The 15,985-nt window shown below is 45.9% G+C and overlaps 1 long non-coding RNA gene and 1 pseudogene across 1 annotated transcript; both read right to left on the bottom strand.

The window, feature by feature from the left end:
• Nucleotides 1–8,190: 8,190 nt before the first annotated feature.
• On the bottom strand, nt 8,191–9,498 carry LOC121773207 (annotated as a pseudogene).
• A 4,696-nt stretch (nt 9,499–14,194) lies between these two features.
• On the bottom strand, nt 14,195–15,552 carry LOC121793047. Its single transcript, XR_006048985.1, has 3 exons — nt 15,438–15,552; nt 15,218–15,327; nt 14,195–14,915 (listed from the first exon to the last, which is right to left on the bottom strand). It is a non-coding gene; the product is annotated as an uncharacterized LOC121793047 (long non-coding RNA).
• Nucleotides 15,553–15,985: the final 433 nt, after the last annotated feature.

Genomic DNA, 15,985 nt, shown 5'->3' with positions numbered 1-15,985 from the left:
GCTTTCCATTTCAGAAAAATCCCAAGGACTTCATTTTTGCTCTTCATAGTGTACACCCAAACTCTCCTGGAAAAATCATCAACAAAAGTGACAAAATAGTGTCTACCTCCAAGTGACGGAGTCTTGGCAGGTCCCCACACATCTGAGTGCACGTAATCCAGAATTCCCTTCGTATTATGGATTGCAGTGCCAAATTTCACTCTTCATTGTTTTCCCAGAACACAATGCTCGCAAAACTCTAATTTGCAAGACTTCGTACCTTTCAATAATCCTTGCTTGGCGAGAATTTGCAATGATCTCTCACCAGCATGTCCCAATCGCAAATGCCAAAGCTTCGTCGCCTCTGCATCCTTCTTATTACTCGAAGTTGCAGTTGCTACTGTCCCAACAACTGTACTACCTTGGTAGTAATACAAATTGTTCTTCCTCACACCTTTCAGCATCACCAATGCTCCTGAAGTTGCTTTAAGAATTCCATCTCGCATCATCACAACTAGGCCTTTAGATTCTCGGGCCCCCAATGAGATGAGATTCTTCTTCAACTGGGGCACGTACCGCACATCCTTCAAAATTCTAGTGGATCCATCCTGATTCCGTAGCTTGATTGAGCCTATCCCGGCTGTCTTACATGGACTGTCATTCCCCATGTAAACAAGTCCGCCATTGAGTTCTTCGAAATCAAAGAACCACTCCCTGATGGGACACATATGATAGGTGCAACCTGAATCCAATATCCACTCGTCTGGATACGATGTTGAAGGTGAAACCGTCAAAGAACAATCTGACTCCGCATCATTTTTGCATTCAACAACATTTGCATCTTGCGAAGCCTTTTCTTTCTTCTTCAACTTTGGGCAGTCTTTCTTCCAATGTCCTTTCTCATAACAGAAAGCACACTCATCTTTGGCAACTCGCCTTTTCGATTTGGACCTTCCTCTTCTCTCCTTTGATCGGCCTTGTTGACGACCTCTTGCCACTAATGCTTCATCTGTAACTGCTTTGCCTTTCATTTTATCTGCCTTTCGCAATTCATGACTATACAAAGCAGAACATACAGTATCTAAAGACACATTCTCTTTACCGTGGAGTAATGTGGTCTCCAGATGTTCAAATTCATCAGGTAGAGACGACAACAACATCAATGCCATATCCTCATCCTCAAATTTCACATCTAAATTTAGCAGGTCTGCTACTAATTGGTTAAACAAAGTAATGTGTTCATTCATAGTGGTACCTGATCGGTATTCAAATCGGAACAACCTTTTCTTCATAAGGAGCTTATTCTGACCACTCTTCTTCAGAAATTTGTCCTCCAGTGTCTTCCACAATCTATGTGCAGAAGTCTCATTCTTGACAGCATACTTCTGTTCCCTGGATAGACACGACCGAATTGTTCCACAAGCTAACCGATTTATGGTACTCCAATCTTTATCATCTATATCTTCTGGTTTCTTTTCTTCAATGGCAATGTCAAGACCTTGCTGGAAAAGAGTGTCTAGAACCTCCCCCTGCCACATACCAAAATGGCCAGTACCGTCAAATATCTCCACCGTCAATTTCATATTTGACAGTGGAAACCTTGACCACGATGACGAAGAACTAGCCTTGTTTTCGTGATCATTACCCGCCATTACAGACTCAAAATAAAGTATTCAATATTACAAACAAATAGAACCAAGGACGAACCTTGGCTCTGATACCACTTGTTGAGAAAACCGGGTAATTTTCTCTCAAATAGTGAAATGAACCGATTCAGTAATTTCAGAGTTAACCCAATGGGGTCTACTCGATAAAATTACTTCTCCAAATAAATTCTTTGGAAGGACTGGCGAGGACACTGTCCCTCTTAAATACCAGATTCCTAACAGAATTTATCAGTCGGTGTACTTATCACAATATAAAAACACCCAAAAGACCCGTACAAAACACTACTACCAAACCCGCAAATAATATTGAATACAATATCCCAACAGAAAATAAAGCCAGAAATAAATGCGGAACAAAATAAATAATAAAGAAAGAACACACCCGAAACTTTGATAACGGAGTTCGGCCAAATTGCCTACGTCTCCGAGCACCCTCTGCAGAGCCCGTTATATTTAGACGGAGAATAGAATACAAATTTGGGATATTAACTAATGGGGCAGGAGAGTTCCTTTTATAGGCAACTCTCCCCCAAACTAATTCCTGTACCCACCGATGTGGGATGGCAAAATTTGCCAAACTTCAACAGTCACATAATTATGTAAAACAAAACTGACGAGGGAGAGAGAGCCAACAAAAGATACATGTATCTCATGAGGAAACTCTATCAGAAACATACACATATTGTTAAGGAAGAAGTTCCTCAACCGGACTATTTTGCAAGAACGAGAGTTTGGGGGAAGAGTTGGACGAGAGAAAAAATGAGAATAGAGATTGAGAGGAAGTAATTTATTTCTTGATGAATAAAGTGAATAACAACTCCCCTATTTATAACCCTTCTAAACGTCCTCTACTAAATAGGATGGAAAACCTATTACTACTAGGAATTGGATAACTAACTAATTAACATAAATAAAAGACTCTACTAAATAAGGAATAATAGACTCTAATAAGACTCTACTAAATAAGAAATAAAAGACTCTAATAAGGAACGTCCCTTAACGAGAGACAAAGTCTAGCCTTCGTATCGGGCCGGCCTTCGTGCCACACGTCGCGAGGACCTAGCTCGTCGGACCGGTTCAGCGTGCTGCCTTGTCGCCGGCAACCTAGTGTCGGCGTTGAGTTCATCTTCTTGAGGCAATTGTCGCTCCTTAAGTCGTGCCGACGGAGGTCCCGTATCAACTCCCCCCTCCTTAGAATGCTCCTTGTCCTCAAGGAGAGCGGAAAATTTTCGCTGCACCACAACTAATGGTTCCCACGTCGGATTCTCACCCAAAACATCGGACCAACCTAGCTGTACTTCCTCCACCGCTGCCCCATTTCGTAAAACCGTACGGCGACCTAGGACGCCGGTCGGGCGAGCCACCGATTTCCCTCGCGCAAACAATGCCGGAAGGTCCCTGTCGGCCCACGCAACGTCTTCCACAAATGGTTTCAAAAGACTCACATGGAACACATTATGGACACGACTCCCCTCGGGCAGCTGCAAACGATACGCCACTTGACCAATTCTTTCCAACACCTCGAAAGGGCCATAGAAGCGACGTGATAATTTTGAGGACAGAGGCCGTGCTACGGAATATTGCCTATACTGCTGAAGTTTGAGTAACACCTTGTCGCCTACATTGAATTCCACGTCCCGTCGATGCTTATTCGCTGTTTCCCGCATTCGTTGCTGCGCTCGCTCCAAATTTTGGCGGAGCCACACAATCGTTTCCCCACGTTGACGAATCAAAGATGCCACATCCGGTGGCGTAGTTGTCGAAGGGGGCGACGCAATCAAGGGGGGCGGCTCCCTGCCGTAAAAGGCCTCGAATGGCGAAATCCTCAACCCCTCATGGTGAAAACAGTTCAAAGCTAACTCTGCCCAAGGCAAAAAATTTGACCATTTAGCCGGTCTATCTGCGGTAAAGGCGCGCAGGTACTGCTCCAGGCTGCGATTTCTGACCTCGGTTTGTCCATCTGTTTGGGGGTGATAGGCCATCGAGAAATGAAGTTTCGTCCCGCTAAGTCGGAGCATCTCCTCCCACACATCGTTTAAGAATACTTGATCACGATCCGACACTAAAGTCTTGGGAAATCCATGGTGCTTGACCACCGTGTCAATAAATAAGTTCGCAATCCTCAAGGCATTGTAGCGAACTGGCAACAAGGCGAAGTGTGCATACTTCGACAGGCGATCTACCACGACCAGGACCCCGGTGAACCCTCGGGACGCAGGCAGGCCCGTGATGAAGTCCATCGAGACATCTTCCCACACACGAGAAGGGATAGGTAGCGGCTGTAAAAGGCCCGCCGGCTTCTGAGTGGAGTACTTAGTTGTTTGGCACTCGAAACATGCATCAACAAAGTTCCGAACATCCTTGCGCATGCCCTTCCAATAGAATGACGCCGCCAGCCTTCTAAACGTTCGATCCACCCCCGGGTGGCCTGCCGATGGCGACGAATGGTGCTCGTGCAGTAATGCTGTTTTCACCTCGGAATCCCGGCTGACGTAAACCCGACGGTTAAAATAAAGTAACCCGTCCACCAACGAGATCGCCCGATCCGCAGTCCCGTGCTGGAGTGCAGCTTGTACTTCGATTAAGTCGGGGGTCGATTGCATCTCCTGACGTAGGATTTCCCACACATCGGCTATCGGGTGCGCGGCCGCTATCAAGGCTTGCCCAATCTCGGCCGCTTGGAGAGCTGGTTCGACCGGATCTGACGGCTCCGGGTCCGACCCCTTGTTTGCATCGTAAGCGGCCTCCCCGTCCGGTACCTCCATATCACGCCTCGATAAGGCATCCGCAACCTTGTTAGAAGCTTCGGTCTTGTACTCAATCCGAAACTTATAGCCCATAAGCTTTCGCGCATAAAATTGCTGATCCGGTGTCTGAATTATTTGTTGCAGCAACTCCTTGAGACTCTTTTGGTCACTACGAATTACGAACTCCCTGCCAAGTAAATATTGGCGCCATTTCTGTACCGCTTCTACGATGGCGTACAACTCCTTATGATAAGTAGAAGCGACCTTCCGACGGGGTCCCAGCTTCTTACTAAAGAATGTCAACGGATGTCCATCCTGAAGCAAAACTGCTCCTATCCCAAAATCCGACGCGTCCGTCTCCAAGTAAAACGTGCGGTCAAAATTCGGCAGGCAAAGGACCGGTGCTGATGACATCGCATTTTTCAAGGCTACAAAACTCTCGGCCGCTGTCGGGGACCACCTAAAGCTGTCTTTCTTCAATAGATCTGTCAAAGGCCCCGCGACGGACGCATAATGTTCGATGAAACGGCGGTAGTACCCTGTCAGCCCCAAAAAACCACGCAACTGTTTCACCGTTGTTGGAACTAGCCAGACCACCATAGCTTCAATTTTAGCTGGATCCGCCTTTAGGTTGTCCTCCGAGATTAGATGCCCCAAGTATTCGACCGTAGAGCAGGCGAACGTGCACTTAGACATCTTGACAAAGAAGTGGTGAGTGTTGAGGATAGATAGGACCTCGTGAACATGGCGGACGTGTGCCGGGAGGGATGGGCTGTAGATGAGGATATCGTCAAAAAAGACTATTACTGACTGGCGCATGAGGGGTCTGAAAATCGCATTCATGGCCGCCTGGAAAGTCGACGGTGCGTTTGTTAACCCGAATGGCATTACTAGGAACTCAAAATGACCGTCGTGTGTGCGAAACGCTGTTTTAAAAACGTCGTCCTCACTCATACGGATTTGATGATAACCGGAACGCAAGTCCAGTTTGGTGAAGAATCTGGCCGCACCCAACTCATCGAACAACTCGTCCGTCGTTGGTATGGGGAAGTGGTCAGGCACAGTTGCCGCGTTCAACGCCCTATAGTCAATGCAGAATCGAAAGGATCCGTCCTTCTTCCTGATTAACAACACTGGTGAGGAAAAAGGACTCTGACTTGGGCGAATTATACCCGATCCCAACATATCCTTTACTTGTTTTTCAATCTCGTTCTTCTGGAAGTAGGGGTACCTATAAGGTCGCACGTTCACCGGTTTAGTATGTGGCAGGAGATGGATCTTGTGGTCAAACTGCCGTTTCGGTGGCATGCCGGAAGGGAGGCCAAAAACTGCCGTGTTGGCTTCCAGGACACTTCGTATCTCCTCTGGGAGGTCAGCCGGAAACACTAGTGTGTTGTCATCTGGCTCCGCGGGACCGTCTACCGTCGGAACTTGTATGATTTCCAACAACTCTGCCTCGCCTTGTAGGGATAATAATGTGGAGAAAGTCTTAACGAGACCTCTTCTGTTGATGGTGGAACGAGCTTAAGACACACTTTTTTACCATTTCGTGAGAACTCCAATGTCACCTCGATGTAGTCGCTCGTCACCCTGCGCATCTGTTTCAGCCAAATTCTCCCTAATATCACCTCCGGCCCGTGTATCGGCAAAATGTGTAAATCAACTAGAAACACGTGTTTTTGAATCACCACTCTGGTCTGAATGCTCGCGTAAGTACATAATAACGATTCTCCATTTCCGACATATACACGGAAGGGTCTTATCCGCTTCAATGGCATGTCTAACCTCTCTGCAATGTCCGGGTGCAGAAAATTGTGCGAGCTCCCCGTATCAACCAAAATTCTGACGGACAAGTCGCCAATTAGCCCGCGCAATTCGATGTCGTCCTCCCTCTGACGGCCATCCAATGCATAAATGTGGGACAAGTCCGCCGATATGACAGGTGGATCCTGATGATCCTCCTGGCACTCATCCGATTCCTCGTCTGACTCCATGTCTGCCCCCATGTACACCAAAAACCGACCTCTGCGGGAATGTCCCGCCACCCACTTTTCAGGGCAGTACCAGCATAAGCCCAGCTTAGTGCGCTCTGCTCGTTCGGCTGCCGTCAAGCGGACTACCGGCATTCGGGGATATTCCGAACCTCGGGTCTGGGCGGATCGAATCGGCGGGTTGGAGGGAGGTGGCAACGCCGATGGTTGTGGCGGTTGTCCTAGCGCCCGCGGATCGCGATTCTGCCATGGACGACGGGGTCCCCCAGATGGTATCGACGGTTGTTCCACACAACTGTCATACTCGATCGCCAAGGCCATTGTTGCTGCGACCGACGCCGGACTCTAATGTTTCACCTGGTTCTTAATTGGCTGCCGAAGGCATTCCACGTAAATTGGTAACAAAATGTATTCCGGAACCCCCCGCACACGATTAAGCATAGTCTCAAAAGCGGTATGATATTCCGCCAAGGACCCAGACTGACAAAGCTTGGCGATTAACCCAATGAAATTCTGGAAATATTGCGGATCAAAACGCCGTCGTACATCCTCCAAGAAATCCGTCCATCTTGCATGTGGATTATTCGCCCGATAGTTGAACACCCATTCTGAGGCAGGCGGGTCGAACAACATAATAACATAGTGCAATCTGTGCTCCTCCGGCATTAGCAAGTGCTCGAAATAATATTGCACCCTTGAGATCCAACTCGCCGCCTCCGAGCCGTCAAATCGCGGCTGATGCATCTTGAATTGGCTCGCCTGCTCGAACTGTGGCCCCCCGTACTGTCTAGCCGCCGGATTATCCCAGGCTGTTGGTTGTCTAGTAGGTGCGCACTCTGGCCTGGCCCCTGGTGGATCCCACGCGGAAGACCTCGGTGCGGTAGGATTCGCCCAAGAATTCAACCCCATGTTAGGGTTTGGCAAGATCCCTGCGTAGCTGCTGCCCGACGGGTCGCCTATCCCCAGTCGTGACGCCCCGGCCTGTGTCCCTCTGGCTGCCTGTGCGAACACCGGCTGTTGGTCGAACTGCTGCAGGCCTCCCGATGGTGGGTCCGGATCAGGTCTCGGCGGTGCAACCGCCTTTGCCGCGCCGCGGTCCGATGCCTCAAGCCGCGCGTCTATTCGCGCCTCCAGTCGCGACTCCATGCGAGCCATGGCCGTCAGCATCTGCTCCAGCATGGTCGAACTGGGGTCCGTGGATGTAGAAGGTGACGGTAGCGGTTCAAGGCCGCTGATCGTCATTGGCTCTGTACGATTGATTTGTGACATGATTTAGTGAATTCCAGATGAAAGCACCACTTGTTAAGGAAGAAGTTCCTCAACCGGACGATTTTGCAAGAACGAGAGTTTGGGGGAAGAGTTGGACGAGAGAAAAAAGGAGAATAGAGATTGAGAGGAAGTAATTTATTTCTTGATGAATAAAGTGAATAACAACTCCCCTATTTATAACCCTTCTAAACGTCCTCTACTAAATAGGATGGAAAACCTATTACTACTAGGAATTGGATAACTAACTAATTAACATAAATAAAAGACTCTACTAAATAAGGAATAAAAGACTCTAATAAGACTCTACTAAATAAGGAATAAAAGACTCTAATAAGGAACGTCCCTTAACGAGAGACAAAGTCTAGCCTTCGTATTGGGCCGGCCTTCGTGCCACACGTCGCGAGGACCTAGCTCGTCGGACCGGTTCAGCATGCTGCCTTGTCGCCGGCAACCTAGTGTCGGCGTTGAGTTCATCTTCTTGAGGCAATTGTCGCTCCTTAAGCCGTGCCGACGGAGGTCCCGTATCACATATACACACACAGAGATTGATTTTACAGCTCCTTTTGACTGAAGATATATAACATAAATGATTGTCATATGCTTACACAGAATAATATGGTTTGAGATAAAAGCAACCAATTTACCAAAAGATTAGGAGGCCTAAAGAAAACCTCCGTAAAGATTAATCAATGATGATCCCTCCTATTTGTGTGGCTTCTTCCACAACACCCCCAACCTCCTCAGCATGTTGCCATTTTTCTTCTTCAACTCCTCATCAAGGTCGTCCGCATAAGGCGAGCTTATCTTCCCAGTCTGTGGGCTGTAATGACTGTCCATGGACCCCGTTCTCTCCATTACCTGCCCGTTGTTCCCTGCTGACAGCATTGCAGCAGCAGCCTCCGCAGCCTTCCTCCACTGATCCGATTGCACTTTCACCCTCCTCAGCTCAGCTTCCATCTCTGCATTCGCTGCTTGCGCCGCCTCCAGCTGCTCCCCCACTCTCGCTGCTTTCTTGTTACTCTTCTCGATTTCCTCCACCATGTAGCTCACCTTCATGGCCGCCTCACTCTCCGACTCCATGTCACCAACTTCCTCACTCCTTCTGCCATTCATCATTTCCTTCAGTTTTTCATTTCCCTTTATTGTGCATTGCCACTCCACCTCCTTCTGTGCCAAACTAGCCTTCAGAGTTTCTAACTCGGTCTTTGACTCAAGGAACTTCTTCTCCAGCTAAATCTCCCTCTGCCCCGACACGGAGCTCTCGAGCTTCATGGTGAGGCCCTCGTTCTCCTCACATATACCTTGCAGTTCCGTCTCCTTGTCCATCAGGTTCGCCTTCAGCTCCTCGATCTCATATTTGGATCTCCGTATCTCCTTTTCCAGCTCGGACTCTCTCTGACTCGAAGCAGATTTGAAATTCTCCACCATTTCCATAGCATCCTGTATCTTCTCCACACTACGGCTTTGTTCTTCATTGTATCTTATCTCGTGGGCTTCTAAAGCCGATCTCAATTGCTCAACTTCGAGTTTCAAAGAACCAACCTCCATTTCACCTTCGCCTTTCCCTTGAGAGCTTTGTTGCCACCACTACTGATGTCAGCCTGGAGTTTGCTCACAAGATCTTCCAAGAAATTAACACGAGCTCTCGACTGCTCCAGTTCAGAAGCAATGGCTTTATAAGCTTCAGTGGCCTTTAGTGTTAAATGGCTAAGAAGAAGAAGGATTTTGGTAAAAGGCTTGATTATTTTCTTCAACAATATGACACCCTTATATAGGGCATTACAAAGCTTGTGCTACAAGTATTCTTGGGCACCAAGCTAATATATTCTTGGGCACCAAGCTCATGTATTTCTTAGCCTCCAAGCTAATAGAAAGCTTATCCTATAAGCTTATACCTTTCTTTTTCTAACACTCCCCCTCAAATTGAGTAGTGGGATCCCCGATACTCAATTTGTCAAGAACTCCTTCAAGACTCCTTGAGCTAACTGCCTTGGTCAGTATATCTGCTAGTTGATCTTCAGAACGTACAAAAGGGAATTCGACCACTCCTTCTTCAATTTTTTCCTTGATGAAGTGTCTATCCACCTCAACATGCTTTGTTCGGTCATGTTGGACTGGATTCTCTGAAATGCTTATGGCGGCTTTGTTGTCGCAGTATAACTGACTCTTACTTGGAATATAATCAATCTCTGTCATCAATTTCCTCAACCACATGATCTCGGTCAGACCACTCTTAATTCCTCTGAATTCTGCCTCTGCACTAGACAGGGCTACCACCTTCTGCTTCTTACTCTTCCACGTTACCAAGTTTCCTCCAACGAATGTAAAGTAGCCTGAAGTCGACCTTCTATCCACTGGATTACCTGCCCAATCTGCATCAGTATACCCATGGATGTCTAAGTCTCCATTTTTCTTAAACACTATTCCGTGTCCGACGGTTCCCTTCAAATATCAAACTATTCTTAGTGCAGCTTCTAAGTGTTCGGCCTGGGGTTGATGCATAAATTGACTTACAACCCCTACAGCATAAGCGATGTCAGGTCTAGTGTGAGATAAATAGATGAGTCTCCCAACTAGTCGCTGATATTACCCTCGATCTGCGGCCTCAGCTCCATCTTGTATCTTCAAGCCATGGTTTTGTACAATTGGGGTCTCGGCTGGCTTACACTCTAGTAGGCTGGTCTCTGCTAAGATGTCCAAGATGTACTTCTTCTGTCTCAAGAATATCCCCCGTGGTGAGCGAAGGACTTCAATTCCCAAGAAGTACTTGAGATCACCTAAATCCTTCATCTCAAATTCTTTGAAAAGCTTCTCCTTCAAATTCTCAATTTCCTTTGCATCATCGCCTGTAATAATCATGTCATCAACGTACACAATTAAACAGGTAGTCTTTCCCTCGTGCCTTTTCAGGAACAGTGTATGATCTGAATTGCTTTGCCTGTATCCATAGCTCTTCATTGCGTCTGCAAATCTACCAAACCAGACTCTCGGTGACTGCTTTAGCCCATACAGAGTCTTCCTCAATCGGCATCCTTCACCTGCCTTGAACTCATCAGAGAAGCCTGGTGGCGCCTCCATATATATTTCCTTTTTCAACTCCCCATGAAGAAAGGCGTTAGTGACGTCGAACTGGTACAGTGGCCAATCTCGATTGGCGGCAATGGAAAGTAGTACTCGGACTGTATCCATCTTAGCTACAGGAGAGAACTTTTCTGAGTAGTCTATTCCATAAGTCTGAGTGTACCCTTTAGCCACCAGTCGAGCTTTATACCGCTCGATACTTCTATCCGGTCTCCGCTTAATGGTGAACACCCATCTGCACCCAACTGGTTTCTTTCCTTCGGGGAGTATACACTTGTCCCAGGTGTGGTTACGCATTAAAGCATCTATCTCCTTTTTCATAGCTTCTCTCCAATGCTTGTTCCTCATCGCTTCATCGGCTGACTGTGGGATTTCCTCCTCGTCGTAGAGTGCTTCCTCGAACGCCTGAGCCATCTCAGTCAGGTGCCCTTTTGCCAAGTTAGCAATAGAGTATCTTGCCTTTCTGTTGATTCTTTCTGGACTGTACCTCTTTGGTGGTACTCCCCTGTTTGCCCTTGGAGGTAGTATATATCTCCCAGTGTCAGGATCGACTCCCTCAACTTCATCCATTTCAACTTCTTTAGGTTGATCACTATTCTCCCCCTGAGTCTCATCCACAACACTAGTTCCAGTAATCTCATTGACAGGGGCAAGAGTACTTACATTCGATATCAGGAGTGGAGAGTCACTACTAGGACTTGTGTCACCTGCCGCTTCAGTCTGCACCACGTCAGAGACTTGTCCAGCGGAGTTGCGTACTGCTTCCTCTGGTAGGTCCACTTCTGGTACACTTGGCATTGACACCCAGCTTAGTGGGTCACTATTAGGTGTCCTAATATCACCCTCCCCCTGACCGCTAAGGTGGGTATAGAAGTACTCTGATTCAAGAAAGTCACAATTCATGGTCGTGTACATACGATTAGATTTAGGATCAAAGCATCTATAACCCTTTTGGTTCACCCCGTAACCCACAAATACACATTTAATAGCGCATGGGGATAATTTTGTTCGTTCATGTTTTGGTATATGGACAAAGACGGAGCAGCCAAAGATCCGAGGTTTTAGGGAAAGATGTTGAGGAATGGTCGTGTATAGGGCTAGGGTATCGACTGGCGTTTGAAACTTTAGGATATGGGTAGGTAGCCGATTTAGAAGGTAAGCGGAAGTGGCGAGGGCTTCAGGCCAGAAGGTCTTTGGGACTTGTGATTCAATGAGTATGGCACGGGTCATTTCTAGTAGGATTCTGTTTTTCCTTTCGGCTACCCCATTTTGTTCTGGAGTGTGGGCACAGGTGGTTTGGTGTATCATTCCCTTTTCTAGGATGAACTGTTTCATTTTGGAATTGACAAACTCCCCCCATTATCAGATCGAAGGGTTTTGATGGGTTTTTGGTATTGTGTTTGGACAAGATTATAGAAGTGGACAAAGTTTTCGAAAACTTCAGATTTATGCTTCATAAAGTATACCCAAGTCATACGGGTACAATCGTCAACAAAGATAAGAAAGTATCTAAAGCCTTGTCCCCCAACTACTGGTGCGGGCCCCCAAACATCAGAATGTATTAAATCAAAAAATAGATTTAGTAGAATTACTCAACGGATAGGGGTTTCTATGGCTTTTAGCTAAAACACAAGTTTCACAATGCATGCTCGATTTTGAAGTGATATTAGGAAATAACATTTTTAAATAACCCGGAGAAGGATGTCCTAGGCGTCGGTGCCAAAGCCAAGCTTCCCTATCAGCAGACCCGTGAGTTAGCATGGCAGCTCCTTTTTGGGCTATCTCATCCACGTAGTACAGCCCGTTACTTTCAGTGCCACATCCAATAATCTCTCCGGTCCTGATATCCTGCAGTAGACAGAAATTCGGTTGCATTAGCAGTGTGCAATTTAATTCCCGAGTCACATGACTGATTGACAGTAGTTTATGGGAAAGTGAGGGAACATGCAAACAATTAGATAATTCTAAAGTTGGAGAAATCTTCACAGTCCCTGCCCCCTTTACAACCGTAAAATCCCCACTAGCAGTCTAAATATGAGATAGGTGAGGCTTGTGAGTTTTAGAAATATCTGACTCATCATAAGTCATTGTGTCAGTGGCCCCGCAATAAAAAATCCACCTATTGATTTTTCCAATACCTGCAGACATAGCACATGCTGTCCCAAAATTTTCTAGGACTTGAAACCTATTTTTACATTCAATGGGGGCTGATTTATAGCTTTCGAGCATGTTGGGGTTTATTTTAGAATTTCGGAATTTTATTGGGGCCAAATCAAACATATTTTCATCATGAGGTATATTTTGTAAAGGTAAGGAAGGCCGAGGGTTAGGTTGCAAACCTAACCCTAATACCGCGTTACCTCCCGCCGTCTCCCTCATTTCCTCTTCGTCGGATTTGGTTCCTCCAGCGGCGAACTGCGCGATTCCGGCTGTTCTCGGTGGTGCGCCGATCAACTGCTCGTTGCCCCGGGTATGAGTAGTCGTGTCACGGCTGCCCTCGGTGGCGGCGAGGGTTGTGATTCCTCCATCCGTTCCAACAGCCGCGGCGGCGTGGCCTTTGCTCCACGGTGGCCGAGTAGCCGCAGATTTGTGCTTCAACTCCCACCATTCCGGATACCCTACCAATTCAAAGCATTGCTCTCTTATGTGCTTGCGTTTTCCACAATTGGTACAAACCAATTTGGATCTATCATCATCCGTTCTTCGCTCCTCGGATGTCCGTTGGTTCCATCCCCCATTTCCGCTACTGCCACCACGGCGTGGGGCGGTGGAGTGATTTGGCCTCCTCGCCGTGAATAGCCATGCTCCGATTCCGTCTCCTGGGGGTTTTACGTCTGTAGGACGGAGAATTTCCGATCGGGCATCTTCTCGCTTCGCTATGTTGTACGCTTGCTCGGCTGAGGGAAGTGGTTCCATTTTTAACACCTCTCTCTTTACGATTTCATACTTGTCATCCAATGCCGTAAGAAACTGATACAGTCTGTTTTGTTCAGTTTCTTCATTGTGGATCTGTATATCATCTGGGCATTTCATCCGGTTGGGCCTCTTTTGGTCAATTGCTGTCCAGATCTCATTAAGATCGTTCCACACTTCCTCCAGTGTGGGGTTCCCCTGTTTTAGAGTGCTTGCCCTACGGTGTAGATCGTATATCTGTAACGAATCTCCATCGCTTTTGTATGTTACGGCCAGGCTGTCCCATATGTGCTTCGCCGTCGGTTGTTGAGCCACTCGACTGACCAATTTGGTCTCGATATTTTGAACTAGCCACGTAAATACACAATGGTCGGCTTCCTGCCATTGTGTAAACGTTGGATCTGTTCTTGCTGGTGGGGATGAGACTCCAGTGATGTGAGATACCATCCCCCTTCCGCTAATCGCATTGTGTATCAGGATGGACCATACCAGATAGTTCTCTCCGTTGAGTTTAAACCCTACTGTCAAGGGTTGAGAATCGGTCTTGTATATTGGTTTTTCTGGTTTGTCGGGATTTTCTGGTGGTTGGTTTTGCATGAGGCTTTTTCGCATGAAATTTGAAAAGAGACGTGCAAACTCATCCGCTTCGGATGAGTTCGGGTCGCCGGTGATCACCTTTTCAGTTTCTGACATTTCTGCCTTTTACAGGTTCTTGGCCAAGAGGTTGGGAGAGGTTTAAGAGCGATGATGAGATTGATTCTGAGCTCCAAGAATCGTTGCTGGCTCTGATGCCATGTTAAATGGCTAAGAAGAAGAAGGATTTTGGTAAAAGGCTTGATTATTTTCTTCAACAATATGACACCCTTATATAGGGCATTACAAAGCTTGTGCTACAAGTATTCTTGGGCACCAAGCTAATATATTCTTGGGCACCAAGCTCATGTATTTCTTAGCCTCCAAGCTAATGTATTTCTTAGCCTCCAAGCTAATAGAAAGCTTATCCTACAAGCTTATACCTTTCTTTTTCTAACATTTAGTCCATCCGACCTCAGCGTCTCCACCATCTTCTTGGCCGTTTCAAGCAATGGTTTGCTTGGTTTGCTGAAGAAGCAGTAGGGTCTAAGAAATGCGGCCCTGTCTTGAGCTGACGCACTACACTCGGAGAAACCTTTTGGGGAGCTTCTGATGATGCAGTTTGAGGAGAGGAGCTTTTGGGAGATGCCTCCGAGGATATAGATCGAGGAGAACTCTTCTTCGAGTGACTGCTTCTGCATATTCACATCAAATTTGAAGCATTTACCAATGGCTCGAAATGGAATGTAGTAATATATCTTCTCAAGAATGGCTTAACATACAAAATCAAAAGTCTCTACAACGGTATTGTAAATCACAAGTCCACACAAGAATGAGCAACTACGCAAGTCAACTAATGAATGAACCATCTGAATGCTAAGTGAAACTAGTCTTAGTTTAGTACTCCTAGTATAATAAGAACCATCTCCACCAATTTGAAGCCATACTAATTGAAATGAAATTTGTAAAACTAAATAAAATCTTGGAAGAAGCCTACCTTGCTTTAGGGGTCTGCATATTCTTAACCAGTTGTGACAGTAAATTGAATGTAGTAAAAGAAAAAAGAGGCTTCAGGTCCTTAAATACTTCCTACCACAGCCTGCAACACTGCAGCAATTTCACAAGCTAAATAAGTTTTAGGACAGTGAAGTTTTTCAGAGAGAAAAAAACATGAGAATCCAATGAAAATAAATGCAGTGGGCGTCCAAAATCCATACATTGAAGGAAGGCATCAAATGCATCTACCTAGTCTTCACGCAAAATACAGACAGAAGAAGGGGGTGTTGTGATGAAAAGGGAGTGTAATAAATGGTAAGGTGCAAGAACTCAATGATCAAGAATAGTAGGAGTGCATCATGTAAGTTTTATGTCTCAAATATGTGACATGTGATAGAATCTTAAATAGAGTTGGATTTTTAATAAAATACATAAACTTGGTATAAGACACACTTTCCCTAATTAATTAGCTATCAATTAGCTATTAATGTATAATTGGAATGGGATGTTTCCCTAAATTATCATAATTAAATTAGCCATAATATATTCTCTAAATTAGTCATTAAGATTGACTAAATATATGTTCCTATACAAGTAAAGAAAATGAGAATATATAATAATAAGTGTATATATATGCGTATTTGATTGTAGTCATTAAGTGGAAGGAATATTTCATTCCTTTGATTAAAGAAAATGGACGCATATATTATGGTTTAATTGGTTTTGATGTAGTATTGACTAACAAATCAAATTATTGTGATCAATTATT

This window comes from Salvia splendens, chromosome 2, assembly GCF_004379255.2.
Source record: "Salvia splendens isolate huo1 chromosome 2, SspV2, whole genome shotgun sequence".
Lineage (NCBI taxonomy): Eukaryota > Viridiplantae > Streptophyta > Magnoliopsida > Lamiales > Lamiaceae > Salvia > Salvia splendens.
The sequence above is the reverse complement of the archived record's forward strand: the minus strand, read 5'-3'. Positions and strand labels throughout refer to the sequence as shown.